We start from the raw sequence: 11,079 nt of genomic DNA, 5'->3' as shown, positions 1-11,079 counted from the left end.
TTTTCATTTCTTTTGATTTTTTGATTTTCTTTTTTGTTTTTTTTTTCTTTTCTTGCTCTAACTTTTGCCTGGGTCGCCCTTCCGGGTTTTCGGCCCAGCGAGCCTCTCAAGGGTAAAAGTGTAGCTTTGTCCATGTCAAATGGTTTTGAGATCCTGAAGTCATCTGAATCCAGGAGAATGGCTGCTGTTTCGCTTTGTAAGCTTCTTCTGATGAGATCTGATCTTCTTGATCTGACTTTCTTGCTTCTTGTTCGAGGGCTGCTTCAAATCTAGCCACACAGGCCTCACATCGTAGTTGACCGTTGAACGTTTTGAATGGGCCCAAGGTTTGAAAGTAAGGACTCAAGTCTCGAGGCTGAGAGCGATCCTAAGCTGCACAATCTCAAGAGCGATTCCACACAGGTCTTCGCGGGACCGCGCAAAATATTTTGTTTTTGAAAATTTTTTAAGAAAGCGACAAATCGCTCGCGCTGAAGATAGTGTGAAACCAGTCTGGATCAAGCTAGGGTCCTTCTCAGTACTCACGCTAACAAGCATGATTCCATCATTAAGGGCTTAGCATGCCTCTCTTTCTCTCAATTGATCAAAGTTTTGCAAATCCTGAGGAATTCCTTCCTCTTTGTTTTCACCGCGGTGTTCAAAAAGTTTTGAAAAACTTAGGTCAATGCAATGATTTCGGGGTGCAGAAGAGTAGGCGAAAAGTACTGCTATTTCACTCAAACTTTCTAGCACAACTAGCACAAAGCAGAAGTAAGCACAAAGCATGAAAAACCACTGCTGTTTCATTCAAATCTGTTGGTACAACTGGCTCCAAGGCAGAAACAGACTCACAAGGAAGCGAAAAGACAGACGCAAAATAAAATAATGATATCCGAGGTAACACCCCCGGAATCATCCGACTTCTGTACAACAGGACTGACTCAATACAACAAGACAGACCCTACTGACTCAGTAAGAAAAGACTGACTCTGTACAAAACAACAAGACTGACCCAATACCCAAGTCAGACAGTAAAAAAAACCAGCATTCACAAATGCTCAAAACAGTGCGTGCCATACACCATATCTGAAATAAACTGAACGCCGCCCGCAGGTGGTTCATCCCTCGATCACATCACATTATCCCCTACAAGTTCACTGATCAAGTGCCGATAGACTTTGCAGGACCTGGTGCGGGGATGACTCCATTGTCAAATAGATCATGTACTTCATGGCGAAGACGGAAGCAGGCGTTGGTAGTATGGCCAGATTGTTGATGGTACGCGCAGTACTGGGTAGTATCATGTGTAGCCGGAAGAGGGTTCGGGAGAGGCCGAGGCTCAAGGGGTTTGAGATGGCCTTGTCCAACAAGGATTTGGAGAGCTTTGGACAAAGGCATATAGAGGGCATGGAAGACCCTCCGACCTCGGGGTTGGTACTTCAAGGCTTGTGGATTTTTACTGGGCGCACCAGCAAAGGGATTGGCAGGTGCTAACTGGGTTTGCTGATCTCTTCTGAGTGGATGATTAGAGCTAGTAGGATCGTCTCTGGTATGATGACCTTTCTCCCGGCTTGCCCCTTGATTCAAACTGCCCCTAAGTTGAGTAGCGAAAGTGTCGTCCACAGCTTTTGCAACAACTGCGAGCACTTGCTCTTTGTTCAGTCCCTCGGCTTTCAAAGCCTCAACAGCCAACAGAAGATGTTCATTGGGATCCATGTCCGCCGCTATCTTGTTCCTCCCACTCACCTCCATTCTGCCAAGGGATTGGCTTTCCTCAAATGCAGCCCGTCCCAACATCGGGGAGTCTTTTGACATGAAGTTCCCGGTATGTGGTGTGGTCGATGATGGAGCCAGTGTCCCGGAGGCCAGATCCGTCACGGTTTTTTGAAGATCTTTAATCATTCCCATCAACTCGGAAGTAGTGGGTTCACGGGTTTGAGATGGTTGAGGTTCAGGTGCACCCATCATGCATAGGTCCATGTTTTCTGGGATAAACACCTCAGGCTTGGGTAGATGGGCCGGGGTGATGTATATGCTGGGGTCAAAGGTGGATGGCAGTATGTGGATGTGATTGAGGTAGGCAGGAGATGTTTGGTCATTGGGGTCTGAAGGTGGAGCTATCGTCCGGTTGTCGATGAGATTTTGGACCTCATGACGAAGGCGATAGCAATGGTCGGTGCCATGACCGCGTTGCTGATGGTACACACAGTACTTGGCGGGGTTATGTCTGGCTGGGAGTGGGTCGGGAAGAGGTTGAGGATCGAGGGGTTTGAGATGCCCTTTTTCCATCAAGGCTTTTAGTGCGCTAGTCAGGCTCATGTAGAGGGGGGTGAAAGTTCTACCCTGAGCTCGGGCTGGGCCAGCTGTTTGTAGGCTTGGTTTGGCAAAAGGGTTGGCTGTGGCGACTGTATTGATTTCGGTGGGTTTGGGAATAGCGCTACTACCAGCGTTGGTACTCCCTGAAATCACCTTTCTTGTCAGTTCCCTTGTCCTGGGAATGATCCCGCTGTTGAACGCATTCTCGACTTGAACCCCCAATTCATGCAAACTTTTGAAAGTGAATAGTGGAGCAACTATCAACTTTTGCAACATCTCATGCTCGAGGTTTCGGACCATCATCTGCGCTTGATCCCTCTCAGAAGGGCGACGATCTGTCATTTGTGCTGCTTTTGCTCTCCACCTTGCAACGAATTCCACAAAAGGCTCTGTTGGGTTCTGGCGGGTTGCTTCAAGCTCTTGGATGGTCATTTCAACTTGGGTATTGTAGGAATACTGATCGACAAAGGCCTCAGCCAGTTCTTCCCAGTTTTGCTTCACTGTATCCTCCAATTTGGTATACCAAGTAGCTGCTACACCCGACAGGGTTCTTCCATACAGAGAGAGTTTCTGTGGCTTAGTCAGACCCATCGGCTTCAGGACATCTAAGAAAAGTCAGATATGTATCATTGGATCTCCAGACCCGTCGAAACGGTCGATATATGGCATTTTGAATCTGTCTGGGAGCCGCACGGCAAACTCGGTGTACCCATCCTCAATGTCGGGAATGGAGTTAAGGCCCTGTGCCTTTTTGAACTGCTTCTCAAGGTTCGCAATTTTCACTGCGGTCAGATCGAGGTCATTAGCATCAAGGGGATAACACCTCTCATTAGGCTGCACCAGGGGTCTAAAAACTTGAGCTTGAGCCAACCCTTCTCGAGGATCTGGATCTTGCAAATCTTCAACTGGCGGAATTGGGTCAAAGTTCGGCTGGGGTCCCAAAGCTGGATGTGAGGCAGATGCCCCAGATGGGCGCTCCGTTTCAATACTGGTCTCAGCCTGCATGGCAGTTCCCTGTCTTAGCGCTGCTGTCACGGCCGCAAACTCTTCCGAACCTTGTGCATTCACCTTATAGCTTTATTAACATTCATATATTGTGTTAGAGTATTTTCTACTAGGCTTTGGCTTATCCTATGTAGGAAACAACTCTCAAGTGCTGATGATATGCCTCCACCAAGGCCATAGCTTGGGAAGGCTTGGAGCTGAGGGCTTCTTTTTGTAATTATTGTAAAGATTAAGTTAAAGATTTAAACAATTGAGCATTAGAAAAAGGGACATTGACACTTGTACATAGACCAAGGTGAAACTTGACCAAAAGTACAAGGGGTTGATTGTCATAATTTTCTGTGCAGGTGTAGACGTCCCCGAACGCCCCGGGAGGAACGAGCTCCCGTTCCGTTCATATTGGGGTTACTACAGCTCAGGACTCTCGAATTGTCACGGTTCTAAGTCTGAACCAAAGAGTCCAAATCCGGCAAATCGTTTTGAGAAAAAACAGATTTTTTGAAAGAAGTGCCAAACATGGACTGCTTTGCCAGATACAGAGTCGCCACCTAAATATTTTATTTTGGGAAATTTAGGAAACCCTGACTCGTTGCCTAAGGCCACGTGTCCGTCATCACCAAAGTTGCCTCGGCTCGGGAACTTGGGTACGATTGGGGAAGGTCACTTCGTGAGCACCCCCGCTCGCCCGATCAAAGATCGGTCTCTACTAACCATGATATCTATTTTTGAAAACTTTGTGTGTTCTTATTTCGGTTATTAGCCTAGGTTACTATGTGATGCACACAGCATATAAGTATAGACTGGGTCGCCTGAATTGGAACAAAACATTTCATGTTTGTTTTTTTGAAAGATGGTTTGCTACTCGCAAGTAGGCTTAAATGCAGATTTTGCCACCCTCGGGTGGGCTTAGAAAAGATGGTTTTGCCACTATCTAGTGGGCTTAAAACAAACATTTGATGAATTATTCCAATTCAAGTAACCCAACCTTCACCCACAGGCATTTAGGCAGTTATATCACATAAGCAATTAGCCTCATGGTAAGCATGCTATTCATGGCAGTCACTCACACGCATGCAAGGATGCTAAAGCATAAAACTTACCGAGTACTCCAAGCCAAAACAAAAATTCATTTAGAAATCATGCATGAATCCTAAGTATACAGAAATGCCTAATGCAACACATGCAAAAATGCAACTATAGCAGGCTCGGCTATTCTAAACATGGCATATGAAATGCTACAACTAACATGTATTCAATTTGGAATTGAAATACAATGCAGTTAGTATGATGCGCCGAGCCCGGTGCATGCAAAACAGATGAATGATGCAAAACATGCTGTCATACTGTATGCTAATTGAAATATGCCCTAATCTAACCATCATAAGTAAGTAAATAAAAGGGAAGAAAGACGTGGGGTTGGAAGACATACAACACACACACGCACACTTATTACAGCATTGCCCTCGCGCAGAGGGTCCAAATAAATATACAGTCCCAAATGAAAGAATATTACAGTCCAAATATTACAGTCCAAATAATATACAAATTCCTAATTAATCAAATTAACTAAGAAAATAAATAAAACTGGCATGCAAGCCAGGGACTGCCTTGCTTCTGATGGATGATGCATGTCCGGGTTGTCTTGCGCGGAAATCCACCGGGATGCCCCAATTAGCCTCTGTTTAGTAGTTATTCTTGGAAAGCGCGCCAAGTCCCGAAAAGTTGCTGATTCTTCATTTTGCTGCAACAGAGAGCAGGAAAGGGGCATAGCAATGTATTTTCACAAATATATGCATGCCTCGATCCTCGTGCCACCAATCACGCATACCGAGGCATGATGGCCGAGGAGTCGAATTGCACAATTCAATATAGGATGAATGCACATGAAAACACAATAAAACCTAACTCCATCATAGATAATCCGGAGTGTCGGTGACTGGGGAATTGAGACGCGTTCCGTCACTCGGAGTACGAAACGCACCTCGTTTCCCGTGCCCGGGCTAACTCCTATCCCGAACACGATGCAATACGCATGACATGCATGAAATGCGACTGAGATACAATCCTAACATACACAATGCTATGAAAATGAGATGCCTCGAAATGCGTGCACATGGGCATGTAAATCGAGAAAATGATAGAATGCGATCTAAGATACAACCTAGTATGCACTATGCTGTAAAAATGAGATGCCTCGAAATGCGTGCACACAGGCACGCAAATCGAGAAAATGACATACGCAATGCAAATGACAGACAAATATGATATGGGCTTACACTAACATGAGAGAGACTCAGCCACACTCACATAAGAGGCCGGTGGATGAAAATGAAGTGCCTCGAAATGCGTGCACACGGGCACGCAAACCGAGGCAATGGCATACGCAATGCAATATGGCTAAAATGGCATATAGAATGCAACATGGACTTATACTAACATGAGAGAGCCTCAGCCTCACTCACATAAGAAGCCGATGGATGAAAATGAAGTGCCTCGAAATGCGTGCACACGGGCACGCAAACCGAGGCAATGGCATACGCAATGCAATATGACTAAAATGGCATATAGAATGCAACATGGACTTATACTAACATGAGAGAGCCTCAGCCACACTCACATAAGAAGCCGATGGATGAAAATGAAGTGCCTCGAAATGCGTGCACACGGGCACACAAACCGAGGCAATTGCATACGCAATGCAATATGGCTACAATGGCATATAGAATGCAACATGGACTTATACGAACATGAGAGAGCCTCAGCCACACTCACATAAGAAGCCGATGGATGAAAATGAAGTGCCTCGAAATGCGTGCACACGGGCACGCAAACCGAGGCAATGGTATATGCAATGTAATGGCATGGAAAATGATATGCAAACATGCTAATGGATTTTCAGCAATGAAATGTGGGGGAAAACAGCGCCGAAATGAGGCGAAAACACACCCGATGCATGGAATCTCTCCCGAAATGCAAATTAGGCGCATAGAATGAACTACAGCTATACAAAGCATGCATAATTGGTACATGGAATGAAAAGAAAGAAGCAAGGCAGCCCCAAAATAAGCATTTTACCAGTACAAATCATGGCCAAACAGCAAGCAAAGATAGGGCAACAATGGCATGCAAAAATGGCCCTAAACATGAGATTATGAAGCAACTCACAGCTGCTAACTCCAAATAGGTTAGGGTCCTTCAACAACATTGAAGAGGGGCCAAAAATATGCACATTTACAGAACTGTAAAAACTCTAAAAATAAACATAGATATGGCTAAGCTCTTATGCAATAAAATGGGCCAAAATGTGGCCAAAGAGGCAAGTGGTATATACACAGCCCAATCTGAAAAATTCCCTTCTACAACATTGAAGAGGGACCAAAAATATGCACATTTACAGAACTGTAAAAACCCCAAAACAGTATACAAACATGCTAAAAATGCAATGCAAAATGAGGCTCAAAAGTGACTTATAACACAAAGTATACAAAATATTCATCAAACAGCCAAAGGACCTTAATGAAACATGAAGAATGGGCCAAAATAAGACTATCTTTAGTACTGTAAAAAGGCCAAAAATGGAAGCATGACAGGCTGCCAAAGCATGCAAAAATGGGGACCAAAGAGAGGATATAACATGAAGTGGCATGTGGAGGTCCCAAACATTGATGAGCCCTTCTTCAATGTTGAAGAGGGGCTCAAAATAAGCCTATTTTTAGTTCTGTAAAACGCCCAAAAATGGAAGCACACTAGGCTAGTAAATCATGCAAGAAAATTGACATACAAGGGGATATTGAAGCAAGTGCAATATGGGGGCCTCAAACAGGGTTGAGCCCTTAATGAAACAAGAAAATGAGCTCAAAAAAATGACCTTTTCAGTTTTGGTCGGAGCTCAAATCAGTAAGCATGTTGGCTAAGAAATTGGTGCAAAAATGAGCCACAAAAGGGGGAAAGTCTACTTACCCTTGAAGGCTTGACTTTGGTTGCCTCTTGGCTTGAGTTTGTGGCTCCTTAGGCCTTGGAGAACACCTTCAAACTTCTATAATGGAGGATGGAAGGGTGGGGGTTGGTGGTGTAGAAGAAATGGTGATGTAGGACTTGGAGGTTTCCAAGGAAATGAGAGAGATGAAGGGGGATTTTGTATCCCAAGCTTGAAGAGCAAATTTTCTAACCTCTAAGAACAATGCTTGCAGCTGGTTATAAGAACCAAAAGGAGAGGGAGCATGGAAGGGAATGGTGGGGGAAAAGGACCAAGGCTTTCCCCCAAGAAATATCCCCCGGATTGAGATCTTTTCTGGGGGAAACAGCTATACAGCTGTAAAGTCCCTTTTGAGAGGATCATGGCCGGCCAGTTTAAAAGGGAGAAAAAGGTCAACCACCATGTAAGTGGCCGGCCGGCCAGAAAAAGTGACCGGCCGGCTAGGTCAAAGGGAAAAAAGTGGCCGGCCACCCCCTAGGATGAAGCCCCAGAAGTTAGCTTTCCAATGGCGCAAACCTTGCATTAAAATACCTCCTGTAGAAAAAGTTATGCCCTTTTCCGTGAAGCCGCGCAGATTCGGTCCAACCAGACTTCAACCAACCACATCTCCCCCCCCCCCCCCCGAGTTGGACTTGGGAGATTTTTGAGTGCAAAATGAAGCCCCGGAAGTAAGCTTTCCAATGGTGGTGGCCTCATATCTTAATTCCTCTTGTGCAAAGAGTTACGCCCGTTTCGGTGAAGCCGCGCAAATTTTTCTCCTTCCCGAATTCATGCTGAACGACTTTTGACCAAAAAGAAGTTGGCTTTTCAGAAACATTGCTGGCCTCCCACCCTCCTACAAGATTTCTAACAGTGAAAATAAGGTCTCCACGAAAAATGAGCCCAAACCGATGCAAAATGAAGGTTCGGGGGCCGAAACGCGCAGCCCGAGGCCCCGAAAACTGGCTGTTAGGCACCGGGAGTGGTGTTCGACCACGAAGTGGGTCTCTCAGACCTCAGTGTCCCTGAAAAGGGAGTAAATAAGATGCATGCCAAAAACCGGAGCAATAGGTGATGGTTAAGCGGTCCCGAACCGAGGCACACGGCCTGACGGCTCCGAAAACCGGGAACCGGGCTCCGAAATGGGAAAAATGGCCTACAGCCACAAAATGTAACCCACGGCCACTGAGAGATGGTCTACGGGACCTCTCCCTCCCCTCAGGAAAAGAAACAGAGAAAATCGAGCCTGGTTCGCAAACCGAGGCAAAGCACAAAAGAGTCCGGAAGTCCGGAGGCGGGGCTCACGGCCGCGACTCTGAAACTTCTGAACAAGCACATTATGCAATATCACCAAGTGCTCAATTGGTGACGCCTGAGTCTCAAGGTCGGTCAAAAATGGGGTGTCTACAGCAGGAATTAAAGTGGGATTTGATTAAAAGTGTAGGGGGTTGACTGTCATGATTTCATATGTAGGGGTCAAATTTTGATTTATTGCAAAACATAGGGGTGCGAAGTGTAATTCACCAGATGATTTTCCGTTCTTACTCTCATGTCGTAATCACATTCTTATCACATGACTAGATTATGTTAAAGATTTAAACAATTGAGTAACAAAAATGGGACATTGACACTTGTGTTGTAACGCCCTCAAAATAATACATATAAACCTAACATTCATGATATTCATAGACAAGAGAATAAAGCATATTTCCATTCATCAGAGTATTCTTACAAAAATAATACATGTTGACAACAAAAGTAAATGCCATGTAGGCTTACAACTTTTCAAGTCAACACTTGGCTATAACAAAAGAAGAGTTCTAATTCTTTACACACTAAGCCATTGGCTTGTATTTACATGTAACACCAAAAATAACAAAATAATCAAAAAGAGTCTTCAACTCCCAAGACCTTCCGAGCTACATCTTTGGAGGTGGCATAACACCTGGACCTGAAAATGATGTCCCATATAGGGTGAGCCAACGCCCAGTAGAGATATGCTAAACATAATATGAGCAATAACGAAAACATTAGTATTTTAACAAATGTTTAACTCATATAAACGAACATACATCTCTTTCATAACTCATCCATATTCACAATACATTTCAATCTCTTTCCATTTCATTATCCAAACCAATTCATAGATGTGATTCTCTATTTATCCAGACAGTTCATAATGAGCCTACAACTCATATTAACAATACTCCAACGATTCAATTTCAAATGAGACTACAACTCATATTACAATACTTCAATTCATCTACGTTATGCAAACGCAATTAGGATTTCGGGACTTTCACCTTGGACACTCCGGCCAACTTAGTTATCACTGGAGTCCATCCCCTATCTCCTCCCAAACAATGGAGTACATCCCCTATCTCCTCCTAAACCATGGAGTACATCCCCAATCTTCTCTCAAACAACATACATAGACAATGTATTTAAATACTTATCATATACAATGATCAAACAAAGCACATATTGAATGTGTTATTCCTTCCGTCATATTCAATGACATACTCAATTGATTAGTTATAATCCACCTAATCATCATAAAGTATCTACAACAATCAAGACTATCCTCCACCGATAGCCCAACCAATTATTTCTAAACAGACAATGAATTATCAAACAGATAAATTATCTACAATTTCAAAGGTGAGTGATTAATTAATCCAACTCCACCATTAAATCTCATAATTACCCAATTTCAATATTTCCAACTCAATTTCATACTTTCATAACTTTTCAAAATTAATTATACAAATTAATTCATAACAACAAATTAGGATTTTTCTCCTCCTTTTCTTAACATTGACCCAAAGGTCCAAATATCATCAATGAACATCAATAACCTCATTTTAAGACCCAAAATACACATGTATGGGTCAAAAGAACAAAATCCCTCTTTATACATTTTGAAATCCTAACACCTAAAATTTCCCAACTTCAACATTTGATCAAAATGACTACAAGTTTATGTCAAAGACCATAAATATGAGTTGTAATCCCTACCTCAAATTTCAGAACCCAAAGGAGATGATGAACAAACTCGAAAGTGCTCCAAACCCCAAGATTTTTGGATCAAAATGGAGGTCTTGCAAAGCTCTACCACTTTAATGAAGGCACAAAGGTTGGGTCTGACTAAACCAAGATCAAAATGTAGAGAGAGAGAGAGCTTTAGAGCAAGGAGCTCTCAAAATAGGATTTTTGAAAGTTAGATAGAGAGAGAGAACTAAAAAAGTGGTCCAAAATATCTTCATCTCGAACTGATATAAAACACAGTCCGCTCGAGCGTGGAACGCCCCGTTCGAGTGTCAGACATAGACTCACGCTCGAGCGTGAAAAACACCGCTCGAGCGTCGAATGCAAACTTCCAGAAGTTCTGCAGACGAAGGTCCCCGCTCGAGCGTGAAAGTGGATGCTCGAGCGTCCGATGACTTGCAGGGAAAAATACTGGAGACTGAATAATCCTGCTCGAGCGCCAAACTGCCCGCTCGAGGGGAGGAACAAAAGCAAAGGGCCCGCTCTAGCCTCAAAAGTCCCGCTCGAGCGTGAAGGCCAAAATCTGGGCATCAACTCTTGGTTTCTAAACACAACCAACCTGTTTTAAACCTGTCCAACACAACCCAAGACTCAAATGCAAAGAGTAAAGGATGGAAATGAGAATGAGACAACAACACATCCACGGAACCAAGTCCGGAATAGAATAAACAAGGAAGGGAAAACCAGGATCGCTATATGTGTAGGGATCAAATTGAGATTTGACCAAAAGTGTAGGAAGTTTATTGTTACAATTTCATGTGTAGGGATCAAAGTGA

The sequence above is a fragment of the Camellia sinensis genome, chromosome 3, assembly GCF_055761805.1.
Source record: "Camellia sinensis isolate YWXY chromosome 3, ASM5576180v1, whole genome shotgun sequence".
Taxonomy (NCBI): domain Eukaryota; kingdom Viridiplantae; phylum Streptophyta; class Magnoliopsida; order Ericales; family Theaceae; genus Camellia; species Camellia sinensis.
Note: the sequence above shows the minus strand (reverse complement) of the source record.